This window comes from Nannospalax galili, unplaced genomic scaffold, assembly GCF_000622305.1.
Source record: "Nannospalax galili isolate Female #2095 unplaced genomic scaffold, S.galili_v1.0 scaffold262, whole genome shotgun sequence".
Taxonomy (NCBI): Eukaryota; Metazoa; Chordata; class Mammalia; order Rodentia; family Spalacidae; genus Nannospalax; species Nannospalax galili.
The window spans coordinates 325,256-336,884 of NW_008348083.1; positions in this window are offsets into that span (position 1 = coordinate 325,256).

Here is an 11,629-nt window from a genome sequence, read left to right on the forward strand (position 1 = left end):
TATAATCATGGAGGAAGCATGGCAGCAGGTGGCCAGAACACAGACCTGTGAGATCACATCTTCAACCACGAACATGAAGCAGAGAGATTGAACTGAAAGTGGAATCTATTCGTTCCTTTTTTTTTTTGCTATAATAAAACACAATGATCAAGGTCACTTATAAAAGGAATACTTTATAGGCTTACAGTTCCAGAGGAAAAAGAGTTCTTTATGGAGGGGAGCTATTGTGGCAGAGGCAGCCCTGCAGAAAGCTGAGAGCTCCCATCTTCAAGCAGGCACAGGAAGCAAAGAGACAGATTGTAAGTGGGCATTGGTATAACCTGTCAAAGCCTGCCCCCAGTGATGTGCTCCAGCATGGCCACACTTCCAAAAGGTTCCATGACCCTCCCCAAATAGCGCCGTGATCCTCCCCAAACAGCACCAAGAGTTATGATACTTGGAGCCCATGGGGCACATTTCTCCTTCAAACCATCACACTGCCTTACCTGATGAGCGATCTTGCTGGCCTATGTGTGAATTTATAGAGCATGAACTATGTGCTAGGTGCTAAGGATATATTCTAGACAAAGACAGACAGAAGGAAGGGCAGATCCCATCCTCATAGAACTTGTGTTTTTGGTTCATAACTACTTATTCATTATAACTGTGGTCAATGTTCTGGAAGGAAGAGAAATAGACTGAAGAATAGACAGGTAGTCCTTATAACACAGAGGTCTTGGGCTGGGTACAGTGGTGCACACCTTTAATCCCAGATACTTGGAAGGCTGAGGCAGGAGGAAAGGGAATCTGGAGTCAGTCTGAGCTGTGTGGTGAGACTCTGTCTCAAACAAACAAATAAATAAAGGGAGGTCTTGGATTGGGAAGATGACTTAATCAGTAAAATCCCTGTCAAAGAAGTGTGGTGACCTGAGTTTAATCCACAACTCACACATAAAAATCTAGGCTCATGGTTGTAATCCCAGTCCTGGGGAGGGGGAGACAGACAGATTCCTGCAGCCCGCTGGTCAGCCAGCTTAGCATAATTGTGGCTGAGCCTGAAGTCTCAGTGAGAGACTGTCTCAATAAAACAAGGTGGGGTCAGCAAGATGGCTTAGTGGATAAGGGCACTTACCACCAAGCCTGACGACCTGAGTTCAACCTCCAGGATCCACATAGTAGGAGAGAACAGACTCCTGAAAGCTGTTCTCTGACCTCCACACATGTGCTATGGTACATGCTCCTTCCTTGTCAAATAAATAAATAAATAAATAAGTAAATAAGTAAATAAATAAATAAATGTAATAAAAGAAAAACAAGGGCTGGAGAGATGGCTCAGTGGTTAAGAGCACTTGTTGCTCTTCCAAGGGACCTGGGTTCAAGTCCTAGTACCCATATTGGGCAACTCATGACCACCTGAAACTTCAGTTCCAGGGGGTCCAACACCCTTTTTGGGTGTCTGCAGCTTATAGCACACATATCCACACACACACATACACAATAAATAAATTTTTTTTGTATTTTTTATGTGTATGAGTGCTTTGTCTGCATGTATGTGCACCACATGCATGCAATACCTGTAGAGGCCAGAAAAGGGCATCAGATCCCCTGGAACCAGAGTTACAGATTGTTGTTAGCCACCATGTGGGAGCTAGAAACTGAACCCAGGTCTTCTACAAGAGCAGTCAGTGTTCTAAACCATTAGGCCATCTCTCCAGCCCCTAAATAAATTGTAATCAATACAGTGGATAGCTCCTGAGGAACTATACCCAAGATTGACCTCTGGCCTCCATATGTACACCTGTACATATGTACCTGCACACATATGAGCAAACACACACACACACATAAGAGGTCTTGATGTGCAATACTCTTATAACACCTAGGTAAATAAAACTGGTCACACAAAAATCACTAACTAATGAATGCGAATAAATATGTCCCCCTAGGCAGGAACTTATCACAGGGAGGGACTTTGTGTGGTAGATTATTACAGTTAATGACTCCCAATCTGTCCACATCTCTTTGATGAGTCCCCTTCTATGCTGACTCAGAACTTGGACATGTGACTTACTTGGACCAATAGAAAAATGTCCCAAAAACCAGAGGCGTGAAAATCATTTACATACTGAAAGAAGGGCCTAGTACTACAGTCCCTACAGACATTAAAAGTCAATGGGATTACAAGATGACTGACTGACTTAGTAAAGGGCTTGCCACTAAGACTGACGATCTGAGTTCAATCCTTAGGACCTATATAGTGGAAGGAAAGAACGGAGTCTTTTTTTTTTTTTAATGTGTTTCCTACATGTATGTAAGTACATCATGTGTATGCCTGTGGAAGCCAGAAGAAGGCATCAGATCCCCTGAAATTGGAGCTAAGGACAGGTTTGAACTGCCATGTGGGTGACAGGAACTGAACTTGGGTTTCCTGCAAGAGGAGCCAGTGCTCTTAAACCGCTGAGCCATCTCTCCAGCTCCAAGAATGGACTCTTGCAAGTTGTTCTCTGACCTCCACATGCACACCATTACACACACACACACACACACACACACACACACAAATTAAACATGTAAATGCAATAAATAGAATAAAATAACAGTCTAGGGTGACTGTGCCCATTAATATTTTTATTTATTTTATTTTATTTTATTATTTTATTTAAGAAAGAGTCCCCTGTAGCTCTAGCTGGCCTGGAACTTGTTATGTAAACCAGGCTGACCCAGATCTCACAGAGATCCACCTGCATCTGCCTCCTGAATGTTGAAACCAAAGGCAAACACCCATTAGCATTTTTTTAAAAGTCAAGCAAAGTTTTGTTTTGTTCATTTGTTTTCTGAGACAGAGTTTCACTATGTAGCCCTGGCTGGCCTGTGCCTCACAAAAATCTGCCTGCCTCTGCCTCCTGAGTTCTGGGATTAAAGCTGTGTCTAGCAAAGAACTATTTTTATTGCGTGTGTGTGTGTGTGTGTGTGTGTGTGTGTGTGTTCATGTGTGAGTGTAGTCATGGCATGTATGTGTATTGGGGTCTGTGTGTAGAACAGAGGACAACCTGGGGTATTGATCCTTTCTTTCATCTTGTTTGAGACAGGGTCTCTTGTTGTTTGTCATTGTATATATGCCACGTTAGTTGGCCTATGAGCTTCAAGAAATTCTCCTGTCTCTCTACCTTCCAATTCCCTATAAGGGTTCTGGGATTACAGACAAGCAATACTTTTTCCAGGGTTTTATTGTGGATTGTCATTTACCGATTGATTTATTACTTATCTATTTATTTATTTTTATTTTATGTGTATGAGTGTTTTGCCTGCATGTATGTAAGTGCACCATGTGTGTGCAACACCCGTGAAGGCCAGAAGAGGGCGCCAGATCCCCTGGAACTGGAGTTACAGATGGTTGTTAGCCACCATGTGGGTGCTGGGAAGCATATCTGGGTCCTCTGCAGGAACAGTTAGTGCTCTTATAACATCTGACCATCTCTCCAGTCCTCTGCCCAGGTTTAGGTTGGTTCTGGGAATCTGAACTCACATCCTCACACTCAGCAGTGTGTATGTGGGGGTGCCCAGGAGCCACAGAATGTGTGTGGAGGTCAGAGGACAACTCTGTGGGGTCCATTCTCCCCTTCCATCTTCATGTGGATTCTGGGGGTCCAAACTCAGGTCCTCACACTTGTGCGGCAAGCACTTTACCCACCGAGCCCTCTCTACAACCCTCCATTTAGTTTCGGAGATGAGTTCTCATATCGCTCAAGCTGGCTTTGAACTCACTGCGTGAGGGTGACCTGCAACTTCTCATCCTCCTGCTACTACCTCCTGAGTGTGGGATCACAAGCTTGTGCCAACACGACTAGTCCCGTTGTCAGCTAATTGAGGAGGAGGGGTGCTGCTTGGGGTGGAACCCAGGGTTCCAAACGTCCTAAACACATTCTTTGCCATCCTGCAAGCACTCCCAGCTCTCCTGTCTGGTGTTTCCAATTCTACAAAACAAGACCTTCCACCCACTGCTGCTGATGTAAAAACTATTACCAGATTTTTCCAGAGCAACTTAGCCAAGAGCATCAAGCACTACAATGAAACCACTCAGCTATGAGCTGCTGTGTTCATACCTTTGATTTGTTTTTCCTAAGAACATGAATAGAGAAAACAGAAGAATGTATTCACTCATTTATTGCAATAATGCATTAGGGATAATGGGAAGAAATCATTGGGAGGCTGGGGATGTGGCTCAGTTGGTAGAGTGCTTGTCTAACATGCAGAAGTCCTGGGTGCTGCATAAACCAGGCCTGGTGACACACACTTGTCATCCCATTACTGGGGAGTGGAGGCAGGAGGTTACAAGGAGCTCAAGGTCATCCTCAGTTACATAGCAAGTTCTAGGCCAGCCTGAACTATACGAGACTATCTCAACAAGAAAGTTAAGTGAGGGGCTGGAGAGATGCTCGGCAGCAAAGAGCACTGGCTGCTCTTGCAGAGGAGCTAGTTTCAGTTCCTGGCTCCCACATGATGGCTAACAACTGTCTGTAACTCTAATTCCAGGGGATCTAATGCCCTCTTCTGACCTCTGAGGGCATTACACATGATAAGCCTACATATATGCAGGTGAAACATTCATACACATAAAATAAAAATATTTTTTTAAAGATAGGGTGGGGAGTTAGTGGATAAAAGATGTTTGCTGCCTAAGTCTGACATCCTGAATTCTGTTCCCATGAATCACATGGTAGAAGGAGAGAACCAAGTCTGGAAAGTTGTACTCTGACCTCCATGTGCACAATGTGGCACATTGCCCCTCCAATCAACTGATCAATCAGAATGGGAAAGAGTGAGAGAGAGAAAAGGAGAGAGGGAGAAAGAGATGGATAGAGAGAGGGAAGGAAGGAAGGAAGGAAGGAAGAAGGAAGGAAGGAAGGAAGGAAGAAGGAAGGGAGGAAGGAAGAAGGAAGGAAGGAAGAAGGAAGGAAGAAAGGAGGAAGGAAGGAGGGAGGGAGGAGGGAGGATAAAAGGGCTGGAGATATGGTGAGATGGCTTAGGGCATAAAGGCATCTGCTGCCAAGCCCGACTGCTTGCACTCAATCCCTGGGACCCACACGGTGGTAGGAAAGAACTGACTCCCTCAGACCTCCACATGTATGCTGTAGCATGCATGTGCCCTCCAATAAATAAATCAATGTAAAAATATTTTTAATGAAATGGGCGTGAGGGCTGGAGAGAAGGCTCAGCAGTTAAGAGCACTGGCTGCTCTTGCAGAAGACCCGGGTTCAAATCCCAGCACCCACATGGCAGCTGACAACCACCCGTAACTCCAGTTCCAGGGGATCCGACACCCTCTTCTGTCCTCCGTGGGCACTGTGAGACACGGTTGCACTTACACACATGCAGGCAATACGCTCACACACATAAAATAAAAATAAATAAATCAAAAAAGGGAGAGGGAGGGAGGGGGGAGAGAGAGTGAGAGAGAGAAGGAAGGAGAGGAGGAGGAAAAGAAGGAGGAGGAGGGAGAAGGAAAAGAAAATCACCATCTCAATTTCACTTATAACAGTGAAAAATCTAAAAATAATCATGGTGGATGAAGAGGTTACAAATTCAACAGCAAGATATTTTCTAAGGTCCTACAAATTCCCCCAAATAGCGCAATCTTGTATGAAAGAGAGTATCAAAGCAAAACTGCAGACATTCTTTTCCTTAAACTCTCACCGTGCGGGTTATTTCCAGTCACACTGAGGAGCGCTGAGAATTCAGGAATTCCCTGTGGGGCTGTACAAGCTCCTACTTGTTCATCACTCACGTTCCTTAACCTCAGTGCAGTCCACCTGTATGCGGTGTTAGGAGCTCCTTTGTTTTTTCCATGGAGCAATATTCTGAGGGATTTTTCCATGTCGGTAAATACAGGTCTGCCTCATTCTTTTTCATGACTGCAGAGCCTTACCATACTCCCAAAGTGTGAAACTACACCTTTATTGCGAGCCAGTGAAACTGTTTTCCAGAGATGGTGTCGCTGCCAAAAGCATGAGCTGAACACATGTCCTCAGACACAGATATTTACAGAGCATCAACTGCCGGGTGAAGACTGCCCTAGTCAAAGGTTTTAATCTTTTTGGTTGGACCAAGGGTCAAATTCCTTTCCAAAAGAAAAAGCCTTAGGTTGGGGTTGTAACTCAGTCATTAGCGTGCTTGCCTAGCATGCACCAAGCCCTGGGTTCCATCCCCAGCATCACATAAGCTAGAAGGTGAAGGTGCACATCTGCTATCCCAGTGCTAGGAAGGTAGAGGCAGGAGTTCAAGGCCATCTTCAATTACCTAGGGACTCAGAGGTCAGCCTAGGCTACATGAAGCCTTGGAAAGAGAGGGACAGAGACAGAAAGAGGGAGGGAGGGTAAAAGAGGAAGAGGAAGGGGAAGGAAAAGGAAGAGAAGGAAAGAGAAATGGTTTTAATCCACACTTTTAGTGGCTGAGGCAATTACTCCATCAGTTAAGTACGTACCTCGCAAGTCTGAGGAGTTCAGTTCAATTCCCAGCATCTACCTAAAAATCTGGGAATGGTGGCTTTCACTTATAACTCACATGTGCCTGCATATACCTGCATTTACACATACACACACATAAACACAAAGTAGATAACACCTGAGTGGCAGGCATTCACACACACATGCCTCCACACACATGTATTTACTCACACATATGCACACCAGCATATCCACACATGTACACAAATAGAAAATAATTGTCATTTTCTGGCCCAATAGTTTTTAAAAACTTTTAAAATTTATTTTTATTTTATGTGTATAGGTGTTTTGCCTACATGTATGTAAGTACACCATGTGTGTGCAATGATCCCAAAGGACAGAAGAGGGTGTCAGATTCCCCTGGAACTGTATTTACAGAAGGTTTTTAGTCACCATGTAGGTGCTGGGAACTTAACCAGGTCCTCTGGAAGAGCAGCCAGTGCTCTTAACTGCTGAGCCATTTCTCCAGTCCCCCTATTTTTTACCTAATTCTCAGGCTAGATGTGTTAATATTTTTAGCTTTTGCCAATAAAGGAGTGAAAATAAAATGTGTGAGATTGCTAGTGAGGTTGAGCACTCCATTGTCTGTAAGTTTCTATTTAGATTCTAGTCTGAGCTAGGCTTATCCAAAGGAATATTATTCAGCACAAAAAAAAAAAAACCTACTGCCAAGGGTGGTGGCACCCCTCTCATCCTAGCACTTAGAAGGGAGAGGTTGGGGAATGGGATTTCAAGGCCAACCTCGGTTACATATCAAGTTCAAAGCTAGCCTGGGCTACATGAGACACTACCTAAAAAAAGGGGGAGAGGTTTGGGAATGCAACTCACTGGACAAAGTGACTGCCAACATCCAGGTTGCAACAGGGAAGTGGAGATAGGAGGACGTGACTTTGGTTCCCAGCACCCATGTAAAAAGTCAGGTGTGTGGCTGCTTACATTTGCAAACGTAGTACTGGGGGGGTGCAAAGATGGATGCAAGGGGGATCCCTGGGGCTCACTGGTCAGTCCGCTGTGGTGTGTACCGCTCATACAACTCATATCAAATGAATTGGTAAAGAGTTTTAAGTTTTATTTTCATGTATGTGTGTATCTGTGTCTGTGTGTATATATGCTTGTTAGTGCAGTGCCCATGGAGGCCAGAGAGGGGCGTCAGATTCCATGGAACTGGAGTTACAGGTAGTTTCAAACCATCTGATGTGGGTGCTGGTGTTCTGGAAGAGCAGTAAGTGCTCTTAACCACTGAGCCATCTTCAGTCCCCCATAATTTTTTTTTAAAGGGCTGGAGAGATGGCTCCATAACAAGTTTCAGGACAGCCAGGGCTACATAGTGAACACATCTCAAAAACCAAGCATGTAAACAAACAAACAAAAATTAAAGAATATAAAATTTATTTACAATTATTTATTTATTTTTATTTTATATGTGTGAAGCTTTTGGGGGCAGCATTGAGACAGAGTCTCCCAATAGCCCCAGCTGACCTGGAACTTGCTATGTAGTCCAGGTTGGCTTTGATCTCACAGAGATTTGTCTACCTCCACTTCCGGAGTGCTGGGATTAAAGTTGTGTACCACCACATTGGCTTGTGTATGAGTGTTTTGCCTGCATGTATGGAAGTGTACTCATTGGTGCAGTGCCTGTGGAGGCCAGAAGAGGGGGTCAGATCCCCTTGGAACTGGAGTTATGGATGGTTGTGACCCACCATGAGGGTGCTAGGAACTGAACTTGGATCATCTGCAAGAGTATCCAGTGCTGTTAACTGCTGAGCCATCTTTCCAGCCCCTAGAAAATAATTCTTATCTACAGCCTAATCTTGCTGACATAATCTGGATATCAAGCCAGATTTCACAATGAAGCGTCATAGGCAAGAACTTGAGTAAGCTGCCTTGAGCAAGCTCTAAGATTCCCTGGCTGTGTGACTTTGGGCTAGTCACTTGAGGTCTCTGTGTCTGTAAAGATAGAACAGTATCTGTCTCCAGGGCTGAAGACTTCATAGCCTGAGACACACAAACCACCTAGACCCACACCTGCTATGCAGTCACCATTCCACAGAGCTTAGTGACAGAGCCAGGAGTGTGTCTCAGTGGTATAGCCTTTGGCCTACTACTGTGTGTGAAGTTTTGGGTTCTACTGCCTGGCACAAACAGGAAAACAAACCCAAAAATAGTACAGATATCTCCTGCCAGGCTGTTTGTCTTCTTTGTCTGGCCTGTTTTCAAATCCTCCAACCTGTTGTCTTTCAAGGCACTGAGTTGCATTAAAAGTAAAATCAGAACGCTAAAATCAAGGGGCCAGTGAGATGGCTTAGTAGGTAAAGGGGTTTGCTGCCAAGCCTGACGACCTAAATTCAATCCCTGGGATCCATATGGTAAAATGAGAGAACTGACTCTTGTAAGTTGCCCTTTGACCTCCACATACAGGCCATGCTTCCCACATGCGCACACATAAATAAATACATAAAAATTTTTATGTAAAAAAAAGTTTTAAAAGAGTAAAGAATAAGAAGCTATCAGAAAAGAGACGAAATGGTTAATGGGGTCTGTGTTGCACAATGGAATTCTAATAGTCCTTTTGTGTGACAGGGCCTTATGTAGCAGTCCCTGCTCTTAACTGCTGAGCCATCTCTCCAGCCCCAGAATAATAATTTTTTTTTTTTTTTTTTTTTTGGTCTTTTTGAGACAGAGTCTCCCTGTAGCCCTAGCTGGCCCGGATTCAGTATGGAGACCAGGCTGGTGTTGAACACACAGAGATCCACCAGCCTCTGCCTCCAGAATGCTGGGATTAAAGGTGTGCGCCACCTTTAATTAGCCAGGTGTGCCTGGCTAATAATAAAATTCTTTTAAAAGCATGGAGGTAGCCAGCTTTCTACATTAAACCCTTTCCACAACCTGCAAAGGAAAAATAAAGCATAGTTCTTCCAGCCAAATTCCTGAATGCGCCTGCCATGGGATCGCCCTCTAGTGGCAGAAAAATAAGACGGGAGAGAGAGAGAGAGAGAGAGAGAGAGAGAGAGAGAGAGAGAGAGTTATGATGAGTCAGTTCCATTTTTATAGGAGAGGAGAGAGAGAAAGAGGAGAGAGAGAGGGAGAGAGAGAGAGGAAGGGGAAGGGGAAGGGGAAGGGGAAGAGGGAGAGGGACGCCTCTCTTCAGTACTACTGATCAAAACCAGGCTCTTGTGCACAAAGCAAAAAATTTTAAGTTACTAGTGGTGGTTCATTGCTGTAAACTTCGGAGTTGGAGCAAGAGGATAGAGAGTCCGAGGTCAGCTAGGTTACTTAGAGAGATCATGACTCAGAAAGGAGGCAGAGGTAGGCAGATCTCTGTGAGATTGAGGCCAGTCTGGTCTACATAGCAAGTTTCAGGATAGCTGGGGCTACAGGGAGACCCTGTCTCAAAAGTGGAGGTGGAGGTGCTGGAGAGATGACTCAGTGGTTAAGAGCACTGACTGCTCTTGCAGAGGACTCAGGTTTGATTCCCAGCACCTACATGGTGGCTACAAACTGTCCTTAACTCCAGTTCCAGGGGATCCAATATCCTCTTCTGGTCCCCACAGGCATTGCACACCTGGGTGCACTTACACACATGTGGGCAAAAAACTCATAAATATAAACTAGAAATAAATCCAAAAGTGAGTGGAGGAAGGGAGGGGAAAGAAACAATCTTTTGAGTCTGAAAGGAACAAAAAATCTGGCTCTGAGAAAACTTATACTAAGGGTCATGTGATGGGCCGCTCTCTGGGCCAGGTCCCCATGTTAACCACCATGTTTGCTATTTCCAGAAATTTCCCACTGTGACTGTACATCTAATCTATATACCGTCCAACTCATCTAACTCTTGACAGTTCAGATAGTGTGTGGTGCCACACCTGTAAACCCAGCATCATAAGTTCAAGGCTAGCCTAGGCTACCTAGTAATTCTTGCTTCAAAAATACAAAACTGGAGACTGGAGAGATGGCTCAGTTAAGAGCACTTGTTGCTTGTACTAGTAACTTGTCTGTTGTGATAAAACACGATGACCAGAGGAATGTTTAGAAGAGCTTATATGGTTCACAGTTCCAGGGGGATAAGAGTCCATAATGGTGGAGAGGCATGGTGAAAACAGTCCCCCCAGACAGAAAGCTGTGTGCTCACATCTTCAAGCAGGCACAGGAAGCACAGAGTGGTAGACAAGAAGAGGGCATACTACACACTCTCCATGCCAACCCCCACTGATGTACGTCCTCCAGCAAGAACACACTTCCCAAGGGTTCCATGGACCTCCCCAAACAGTCCACCAACTGACCAAGTGTTCAAATACTTGGAGCCTCTGGGGACACTTCTCATTGAAACCACCACAGTGCTCTTGCAGAGGACCCAAGTGCTGTTCCCACCACCCATGTTGGGCAGCTCACAACTGCCTATAACTACAGTTCCAAGGGGATCTGATGCCCTCTTCTGGTCTCTGTGAGCACCTGCATTCACATGTACACACACAGAGACACACCCATATGTATAATTTTAAAATAAAAATAAGATACAAAAACCCTGTACAATCTTGAGGGTTTTAACATATTGCTGAATTGTTGTTGTCACGGTGCTGTGACTAACTCAAGAAAAGTTCTCAGTTGGACATGTAGCTCAGTTGATACACCACTTCAGAGGCAGAGGCAGAGGCAGGAAAATCAGGAATTCAAAGCCAGATTCAGCTACATAGTGATTTCAGAATCAGTCTGGGCTATGTAAGACCCTGACTCAAAAAATAAACCATTTTTTGGAAAAGCAGGAGACTGGAGAAGATGCCTCAATGGTCAAGAGCACTCACTGGCTGCTCTTGCAGAGGACCCTGGTTCAGTTCCCAGCCTCACATAGTGGCTAAAAATATTCACAACTCTAGTTCCAGAGGTTCAAACGCCCCCTTTTGGCCTCTGTGGGCATTGCATACACAGGTGTACTTACATGCTGCAGGCAAAACACTCATACACATACAATAAAAATAAATAAATATCTGGGCATGGTGGCACATGCCTTTAATCTCAGGAGGCAGAAGCAGGTGCATCTCTGTGAGTTCAAGGCCAGCCTAGTCTACATAGTGAGTTTCAGGACATCTGGGGCTACAGGGAGACCCTGTCTCAAAAAGACCAATAAATAAATAGAAAGAAAGAGAGAGAGA